The sequence below is a fragment of the Oryctolagus cuniculus genome, chromosome 17 (assembly GCF_051225735.1).
Source record: "Oryctolagus cuniculus isolate XC-2025 breed Fujian yellow rabbit chromosome 17, ASM5122573v1, whole genome shotgun sequence".
Taxonomy (NCBI): domain Eukaryota; kingdom Metazoa; phylum Chordata; class Mammalia; order Lagomorpha; family Leporidae; genus Oryctolagus; species Oryctolagus cuniculus.
In genome coordinates, this window is record NC_142883.1 from 10880889 (window position 1) to 10891209 (window position 10321).

Here is a 10321-nt window from a genome sequence, read left to right on the forward strand (position 1 = left end):
AGAATCTAAGAGTTGAAAGTCCCTGTGTTCATACTGTATTGAAGACAGTTAAAAATGGAAGTAAGTGATGTGAACCAGGCCTGGTCCCATTCTGATTTCACTGCCTGGAGCCTCCGTGCCCTGCATCAGAGGGCATGTTTTGACCTTGACCTTCTCTGGAAAGTTCAGATTCTTGACAGGAAGGTTCAGGGGGTAGTTTCTTCCATCTCTAGTGTTTCACAAGTCTTTAAGTTTTTTGACAGGTTAGAGTCCATCATTATTTGCCACTGCAGGAAACCAAATCCCACATCTAACACTGGCTCTTCTCACCCACTCTGTCACTGCCACATAGCACAAGACTTCACATACAAACCATCAGATAAACTTGTGAAATGACTGATAGCAATGGATCTTCATAGGCCACAGGAAGCAGCTTGTGAAAACTCCCAGGGCGTTTGCAAGAACCAGAAGTGCGCTCAGCCAGCTTACAACACAGGAAATGGGCTGGAAGGTTGCACAGGTGTTGCCTGGAGCCTGTTAAGCACAACCCAAGCCTGGAACTGGGGGCCAGGATGCAATCGGGAACCCAGGCAGCTTCACTCTGTGCCCCTCTCTCTGCAGGTGCGTGTTTCCTTTTCTCTGCTGTATGTCAGCCTTGTTACCCTCATTCTGCTCAGCTGCTTGGCTCACTCATCCACAAGGCACCCTTGCTTACAGTCTCAAGCCCTGGTCTGGATGGCCTTGAATTTCCCCTACACAGGGCTAATTGTCCACTGTCTATGTCTCAGTTCCTAGTTTCTAAACTGGCCCAGGTTTGTCAGGGATCTACCAAGCCACGACCAGTGGTGTGATCACACAGAACTTAGAGAGACCCTGTAGACTTCATTCTCCAATCTGAAATGCTTCCAAAAATAAGGAAACGTATGATAAATAATTGGAACCAGGACAACGGCATAGAGAAGCAATGTCTCAAGAAAACCGAGATGTTTGGCATTTGCTTGCCCTAATATCCGGAAAATGCTTCTTTTTTTTTTTTTTTTTTTTTTTTTTTGGAAAAGAAAAAAGGGTTAGTGAAGAAGAAGTGAAGGCGTTTTTAACACTCTAAGCCATTAGATTAAGTTCCCAGTGCCCCAAATCCCTAGGACTCTATTCTCCCTCAGAGGATATTCAAAATACAATTTGTCCCCTAAGGACAAATCTCTGAGAAAATCCTATCCTCGTCATTATTGAGACTTATGAAGCCCTTTGTTAAGGACCAAAAGGCTTTGGAGTTCTTGGGAGGATTTTCTAGACTGAGATTACGTGTCTGGCTCAACTCTCTCCAATCGATTTGAACTCCACCAAAATGATCAGAATCAACTGTATTCTCTCTCACACACACAGTCTCTCTCTTGTAACATTCACTTGAATGTTGCTCGTAACAGAAATATAAATGAGTCTACTTCAGAGTGTCTTTTAAGTGGAGTTTTTCAGCACAAGTAATATGTGTTCATCTTAGAAATAATAGAAAAAGCCAATGAAATTATGAATAACTCATAAAAAAGACATTCTATGTATCTGATTTGCTATAAAATACAAATACTTTTAAAAGTAAATTATTGCACTTATTATTTTGTGTTTTTTTAGTTCACTAACATAGGCATTGTTCAACTTATATTTTTAAACTAAAGAAAAAGAGATTCTTATCCAAGAATATTAGTTAATATTTATTGAGCAGATAACTTGTATTCTTCTATGTCATTTAGTTGTGTTAATTTATTTAACTTTTACATTTCCCCTTCGAGGCAGGAACCATTATGATCTCTATTCTGACAGCTGAAGAAACCAGCAAACAGACAAGTTAAGTAACTTGCCCAGAGTCATAGAGACAGAAAGCATTAGCACCATACCAGCATCTTAACCACTATGTCAGAATCTCAATGCTCATGGCTGTTCTCTGTGTTCTAGTCTTTCCTGTTATATAGTTTTAGAGGTAGGGAAATAGAGGCAAGGCAAAAAGAGAGATGGAAATTCATGTTGAAGAACAGAGGAAGGGTACAAGTAAAGAAGCAATATATATAGAAAATAAAAAGAAGAAAACTTCTTCAGGGGATTCCAATTCAATCCCATCAAGGTGGCAGGTACCAATGCCATCTCACTAGTCCAAGTGATCAATTTCAGTTCACAATTGATCATAATGATAGGTATAAGAGTCAAAGGAATCACATAAACAAGACTAGTGTCTGCTAATACTAAATGATAGAGTTAAAAAGGGAGAGAACAATCCAACATGGGAAGTGGGATACACAGCAGACTCATAGAATGGCAGATGTCCTAAACAGCACTCTGGCCTCTGAATCAGCCCTTAAGGCATTCAGATCTGGCTGAAGAGCCCATGAGAGTATTTCAGGCATGGAAAGCCAAGACACTCTGGAAAAAACAAACAAACAAACAAACAAACAAACAAACAAAAAACTACTACATGAAAGATCTCTGTGAGTGAGATCCCAGTGGAAAGAACAGGCCATCAAAGAAGGAGGTAACTTTCTCTGAAGGGAGGAGAGAACTTCCACTTTGACTATGGCTGTGTCTAAATAAGATTGGAGTTGGCAAACTCAAAAGGCTTCCATAGCCTTGGCAACTCATGACAAGAGCCTAGGGTGATTACTGACGCATAAACAAGAGTGTCAATTTGTTAAGTCAACAACAGGAGTCACTTGTGCACTTACTCCTCATGTAGGATCTCTGTCCTTAAAGTGTTGTACTATGTGAATTAATACTATAACTGTACTCAAACAGTACTTTACACTTTGTATTTCTGTGTGGGTGCAAACTTTTGAAATCTGTACTTAATATATACGAAATTGATCTTCTGTATATAAAGAGAATTGAAAATGAATCTTGATGCAAATGGAATGGGAGAGGGAGTGGGAGATGGGAGGGTTGCAGATGGGAGGGAAGTTTTTTTTGGGGGGGAAGCCATTGTAATCCATAAGCTATTCTTTGAAAATTTATATTTATCAAATAAAAGTTTTAAAAAAAGATTGGCAGTAAAATATTAGACTGAACTCTATAAAACCACAATTTGGTAGAACAAAACCAGTTGAATGTTTGCAATTTCCTGGGACTCAATTTACAAAATCCCATCACCAAAGGAGACATCTGTCCCCACTGCTCAACAGTCATTAAGGAAAAATATATTTAAAGAAATTAACCTAGAGACTCAGGTTGAAACATTAAGCAAAGAAACAAAATACAATACTGAATGTTAAGAACCCCTAGAGGGCCAATCCACCATCTTTATTTTGATTGCCCAGTGAATCAAGTGTCCAGGTGTGTTTATGCAAGGGGTGGGTGTCAGGATCTCCCTTTACACTGAGTCTAAGGCTATGTTTCTGAAAGTGTAGTGGTATCAATATCCACTAGGAACTTAGAAATTCAAAGTCTCAGGCACATCAGCTAATCAGAGTGTTGTAGGCCTAGGAATCTATGTTGACCCAGCCTTACTCATGATCTGGTTCACATTGAAGTCTGAGACTCATGTTCTAAGTGAGGCAAAAGTTTGCACAAGTGTGAGAACTGGATGCTGTGAATTAACCAGGCTCACTTGGTTTCTGGTCCTGGCCATTCAGCACATCTGTGTGCTAACAGGAAACCAAACCAATTAGCATCCCAGTGTCTGGAGATACTGGAGGGTTGATCTCCATTTATGGTATACACTCTAGAGCTCAGGTGAGTTTTACCTGGAAAAAAATGAGCTCACCAGAGTAGACTGTCTTGGTAGGACTACCAGTAGGCAAGTAGTCACTCAGATATTTACTAAGTTCCTGCTGCCTGCTCCGTGTTGTAGGAAGTGCTTTAGAAGATGATGAAACACCTCGTGTCTTTCCATGGTGTGCACGTTGACATTAATCATCACTTTAGTCACAGCATATCATTAAACAATTTCATTACTTGTTATGCAACTAATGGTTATAATCTGCGGAGTTTCTTTCCCCTAGCTAATTACATAGCTTATAATATATGGGTATGGTTTAAAAACATACATTTGGTGACTACTGTGGTGGAAGAAGGGAGAATACATTTGCTTTCAAATATGCATTAATGTTTCCTTGGCCCTGAGGTTCATCAAATTAATCACCTTGCATCTCTCAATTGGTTGACAGCCTCATGAATTTATATATATATATATATACCTATATAAATATGTAGATGTACTTTCCTTAGAACAACATCCACTCATTTTATGTCAAGCCAGCAAATTTAGATTTCCTACATGTTATTATTTTGTCAAGTGACTCTTATATTACTACAGGATATAAAAATCAAACTATTGGCTAAATGAGATAATACATTAGGTAATATGGAGTCAGTGGTAAGAAAATATTTTAGCAAAGAATATGTTAGACTGTCTAAATATACATGTGAAATAATCTTACACATAAATAATAAAATACTGTATTATATTGTTTTTATGTTTACACTGTTTACATGGAATCTTCCTTATCAAACAAATATACAAAGCCAATTTGCTGCTGACTAAAATTTTCTTATATATCATCTCAATAAATATCAAAGAATTGATAAAACATACAGACTATATTCTCTGAGCATAATATAAAAAAGAAGATATAATTTAAAAAAAAGAAATAACCAAAACTACCCTTGTATGCTTGGAAATTTTAAATTATTCATGAGTGAAAATGGAAATCATGACAGAAGTCAGAAATAATGCCAAGTTGGTTGTCATGGTGTGGTCTTTCCCATTTCATGTGGTCACTTTGACAAAACAGCTGGTCACATGCTGCAGTTAATGCTGTGGACTTCAAGAACAGCAACTGAGAAGCAGAAAAACCATGAGTCCTAATTAACTGCTTTTCTTTTTCATCCACTTTCCCACAACTTTTATGACTACATTTTATTCAGTCTTTCCTCCATCATATTTCCCAGAATTCATTTGCAAAGTGCCCCCTCTTCACTCAGCAATGTTGAGTCCTTCTCAAGTGACCCCAAGACTGTCACCATTAGAAGTCCTTCTGAAAGAACCTGCAAACAGTGCACAACTGGAATAACACTCATGGGAATATTTCGATAGACAAGCAAATACCATTTCAAAATACTGCCTACCATGATTAGGCTTCCCAGTCCCCAGTACCAGTTCTAGATGACCCTGGTAGGTACTATTGTTGAATAACCACCTCCCCTACTCATGGGTGTGGGCAAATCAGATCACATTTCTTTATGGTTCTAAGTTAACAGAAGCATATGAACAACCAATAGTTTAGAATAGTATACTCAGAGTGGGGTGGGAGTGTGGGTGGGAGGGCAGGCACAGTGGAAAGAATCATCATGTTCCTAAAGCTGTAATTACGAAATGTATGAAGTGTGCAATTGTAAAGCTATATGCTTCTGCATACATTCCCATGGGCTTACTTCCAAGGGTACAGTTTAAAAACTTTCCATGGGACCCCAAATCTCATTAAGCTGGGTGGTAAAAATGCCATCTTAAGTGTTAAAGTGCTCATATGGATAGGATTAAGTGTAAAAATTACCATAAAACAGGATTAAGTGTTTGGTAATAATAAGAGATAGAATTAAAAAGGAGTGACTGCTCCAACATGGGAAGCAATCCATACAACTGATTCATAGAATGACAATTGCTTTAAGTTGCATTCTGATCTCAGAATCAGCTCTTAAGGCATTCTGGTTGGTTGAAAAGCCCATGAGAGCATTTCAGGCATGGATAGCCAAAACGCTGTGGCAAAAATTGTCCTACATGAAGGATCTCTGTGGATGAGACCCCAGTGGAAAAAAGCGTTCGTCAAAGAAGGAGGTACTTTTCTCTGAAGAAGGGAGGAGAGAACTTCCACTTTGCTTATGGCCTTGTCTAAATACTGAAGGAGTTTGTGGATTCAAAAGGCTTCCATAGCCTAGGCAGCTCACGTCAAGAGCCTTGGGTGATCACTGACATCATACCTAAGAGTGTTAATTGTTAAATTAACAACAGGAGTCACTGTGCACTAACTTCCCATGCAGGACCTCTGTCCTCAGAGAGTTGTATTACAAGAGTTAATTGTAAAACTTGTTCTCAAAGATTTACTTTGTTTTAGTATACTTAGTGGAGGGTATTCTTGTGTCTCATAAGTTATAGTTATGTCTAAGTGCTCACAAAAGATGTATCATTCTTGGGTTCTTCTTTAAAGTTAATTAAGTTTCTCAAAAAAAAAAAAAAAAAAAGAAGCAAAATTAACTTCGAGATGCAATGACTTTGAATAGCCCTTGTCTCAACTGTTGAGGAACAGGTTTTTTTTCCATACAATTTGTTGAATTATTTATTTAGTATAGAGTTAATCTATAAAGTTAATTCAAAATAGATTTTATAATTCTATAAAGTTAATTTATAAAGTTCATTCAAAATAGATTTTAGTTAAAAATAAGACTGGGAATAGGAGAGGGAGAAGGAAGAGGGGTGGGAGTGCGGGTGGGAGGATGGGTATGGTGGGAAGAATCACTATGTTCCTAAAGTTGTACTTATGAAATGCATGAAGTTTGTATTCTTTAAAAAATAAGTTAATTAATTTTAAGAAAAGAATAGTAGACTTGGGACTGATGTTGTGGTGCAACAGGTTAGGCCACTGCTTGCAACATCACATCCCATATCAAAATTCTGGATCCAGTACTGGCTGTTCTGCTTCTGATTCAGCTCCCTGTTATTGTACCTGAAAAGGCAGCAGAAGGAGACCCAAGTACTTGGGCCTCTGCCACCCATGTGGGAGATCAGGGTAGAGTTCCTGGTTCCTGGCTGTTGCAGAAATTTAGGGTGTGAGTTAGCAGATGGAAAATATCTCTTTCTGTCTCTCTGCTTTTCAAATAAGTAAATAAAATAAATATTTTTAAAAAGAACAGCACACTCTTCCAAATCAGAGCAATACAAAAAAAACAGCAGGGGAACGTGTTTTGCGTCACTGCTCATTTCCCAGTCATCCAACTAAAACTCTTCTTTAAAATGTCATGTGTGGGAAGACAAAGGGGAGAAAACATGCAGAGATAAACAAAGCTAAAATCTGTTCTCCAGGACTCCAGAGACTCCATGTGCAACATTCTCCCAGTAACTTCCCAATGACAATATTCCAAAGGAGTCCAGAGGCCCAGGATCAAGGTCTGGGATGCTGGATGGAAAGGAATCCCCATGAATCCTGAGGTTTCATATAAAGGTAAAGGCTGGGAAATGGGAAACAAGAGTGACATCTCCCCACCATCGGCCCTGCTTAGTCTGAACATGATCCAAACACTGTCCCATCTCAGGACAAGCGTTGTGGCACAAGAAGTAAAGGCACTGCTTGGAGAACCTGCACCCCACATCAGAGTGCTAGGGGTGAACTCTCACCTCCAGTTGTGATCCAACATCCTGCTAAGACATCCAGGGAGGTCAGCAGATGATGTCCCCTGTACTTGGGTCTCTGCCATCCACGTGAGAGACCCAGGTGGATTTCCTGGCTCCTGGCTTCAGCCTTGCCCAGTCCCTGCTGTTGGTGGGCATTTTGGGAGTGAACCCTCAAACAGAGGATCTCTTTCTCATTCCCACTCCCGCTCTCTCTGTCTCACCTTTCAAATAACTAAAATAAATACACATTTTAGAAAAAAAAAACTAAGTACCAGTTCACTTCTTGGAAGAGCCCCCAAGTGAGCCAAAGCTTGCTTCTACATGACAATGTCAGGCAATCAGTTCTCTCTCTCTCTCTTTCCCCCCGCCCCAACTTTCTCTTTGTCTCTCCCTCCCTTCCATGTCACCAGGGACAAGTTCAGGATTTGAGCAGCACAGCCTTTCCCAGGCAGAGGATTTGGCCAATCTGTCATCAGGATTTTAATAACATGAGCAAAGAAAACATGATTTTTTAAACAAATGCCTTTGCTTAGGGTGGAGGATATTTTTCTTTCTGAATTAATTTTATTTAATACCATCATATGACAATAAATAAAATAGATGATTATGTTAGATAAAATTCATTACCCACTCTTAACATGACTCAGCAGTTCAAAGGCTGAGTCATGTGTGAAGGGTCAATGCTGTGAGTTGGAGAGAAGAGGTCTAAATTTGCCCAGAACACTCCAAAGTATTTTACAAATGAAGACCATGGCTGTTTATCATGCTCTGTTACTCTGAAACTCCCATTCCTCCTGATGGCAGAAAAAATTGCCATTAGAGGCAACTTCCTCCGTTCCTGTTTGAATCATTTCACTCTGAAATGAGCTCAACTTCCTTCGGGTGAATACCCCGTAAATCCAAAGGCTGTTTGCTCCCTGCTCAGAGAATCACCCTGTTCACTCCTCCTTCCAAGGACGGCTTTAGGCATAGCAGGGAAGCCGCCAACACACCCTCATGGCTGGGGTCCTGCAGTCCTGGTTGTCCTCAGCTCCAGACTGGTCTCGTTCCCAGATGTGCATGGCTCATGTTGACCTAGGTGTGGCTGATTTCACTGTCCCTTGTGGGAAGCCTCGGGCATCTGTTGAAGTCCGAGATCCCTGTGGTCCTTGGAGTCACCAGGCCCCAGGGCTTTCGTGGCATCTTCTTCCCTATCCTGACAACAAGTCTGTGCAGGAAGAACATTGCTCTCAACACCATGCTGACCGCTAACCAGAGCAGACAGGAACTCTGGACCATGAAGAACCTTGGACCTTGGCCATTCCACCACTGCTCTACATGGCAGACACAGTGGGGATGCAGGAGAAAGCCCAGATGCATTGACTCCCCCCAAACCAGCTGGGGCTTGTGTGAGGGTTCCACTGGCTGCATCACTGCCCAGATTTCCTATGCATGATGGGGTGGGGGGAGACGCAGTCATCCTTAGTGACAGCCTGCTACAGTCCAAGTGGCAACTTAACCTGCTACTCCCACCTTCCACTTCAATAGTCCTAATTTTCTCCAAGATGGTAGGAACTATATCAAAAGAGGATACATTGGAGTGGTTTTGATAAAGGTATCAGGGCACTACAGGAGTGCCAGAAGAAACAGTGCAGAGATCTGGGGCTAGGAACAGGACGATCATTACCATAGCCAGGTTCAAGATCGGAGGATCTGAGGGAACAGCTTCCAAACTCAGAAAGAGAATGTGCAGAAGGAAGTAGGTTCAAGTGGGGTCTTAGCAGGCTCAAGCAGACAGGGCAGGAGCCGGGCGGGGGAATGTACCATCCTTACCCTCCCTTCTCTTCATCTATCGCTCAAATACCCCACCGGCCAGACCCTACTGCATGCTATTTGCTCTTTCAGCTTCCTTTTAATTTGCAACCTGGGTGACAGCACATGATGGTTCAAGTACTTGGGTTCTTAGCACCCATGTGGGAGACTTGGATTGAGTTTCTGGCTCCTGGTTTTGACTTGGCCCAGCCCTAGCTATTGCAGGCATCTGGGAAAAGAATCAGCAGCTACTAGGGAACTCTCTCTCTCTCTCTCTCTCTCTCTCTGTGTCTGCCTTTCAAAATAAATAAATAAATATTTTTAAAAAATGCTTTTCCAGGGGCCGGTGCTGTGGCATAGTGGGTAAAGCTGCTGCTTGCTGTGCTGGCATCCCATATGGGCACCGGTTCGAGTTCCAGTTGCTCCATTTCTGATCCAGCTCTCTGCTATGGCCTGGGAATGCAGTAGAAGATGGCCCAGATCCTTGGGCCCTTGCACCCATGTGGGAGACCCAGAAGAAGCTCCTGGCTCCTGGCTTCAGATCAGCACAGCTCCGGTCTTTGTGGCCATCTGGGGAGTGAACCAGCGGATGGAAGATCTCTCTCTCTCTCTCTCTAACTCTGACATTCAAATAAATAAATAAATCTTTAAAAAAATTTAAAAAGTTTGATCTCTCTCTCTCTCACTTCCCCCCACCAACCTTGAAATAAATAAAACAGCCCACTGTTACTCATTTCAAGCCGATCTGCTTATATATATATATACATATATTTTAAATGCTTTTCCCTGGGATAGTGGCATAGCAGGTAAAGCCGCAGCCTGTAGTGCCGGCATCCCATGTGGACTCTGGTTTGAGTACTAGCTGCTTCACTTCCAATCCAGCTCCCAACTAATGTGCCTGGGAAAGTAGTGGAAGATGGCCCAAGTGCTTAGGCCCCTGCACCCACATGGGAGACCCAGAAGAACCTCCTGGCTCCTGGCTTTGGTCTGGTCCAGGCTGGCCATTGAGGCCATTTGGGGAGTGAACCAGCAGATGGAAGATCACTCTCTATGTCTCTCCTTCTCTTTCTCTGTAACTCTGCCTTTCAGCTAAATAAATAAATCTTTGAAAAAAAAAAAAACAGAAAAAAATTTAATAATGATAAAAAATACTTTTCCCTGAAAGTGAAAAGAACAAGTCAAATAGAA

The 10321-nt window shown here is 41.1% G+C and overlaps 1 long non-coding RNA gene across 1 annotated transcript; it reads left to right on the forward strand.

Moving 5' to 3' along the window:
* The first annotated feature begins 483 nt into the window (after positions 1-483).
* On the forward strand, positions 484-9752 carry LOC149121096 (uncharacterized). The gene is made up of 3 exons (XR_016223491.1): positions 484-600; positions 7034-7172; positions 9474-9752. It is a non-coding gene; the product is annotated as an uncharacterized LOC149121096 (long non-coding RNA).
* The last annotated feature ends 569 nt before the right edge of the window (positions 9753-10321 follow it).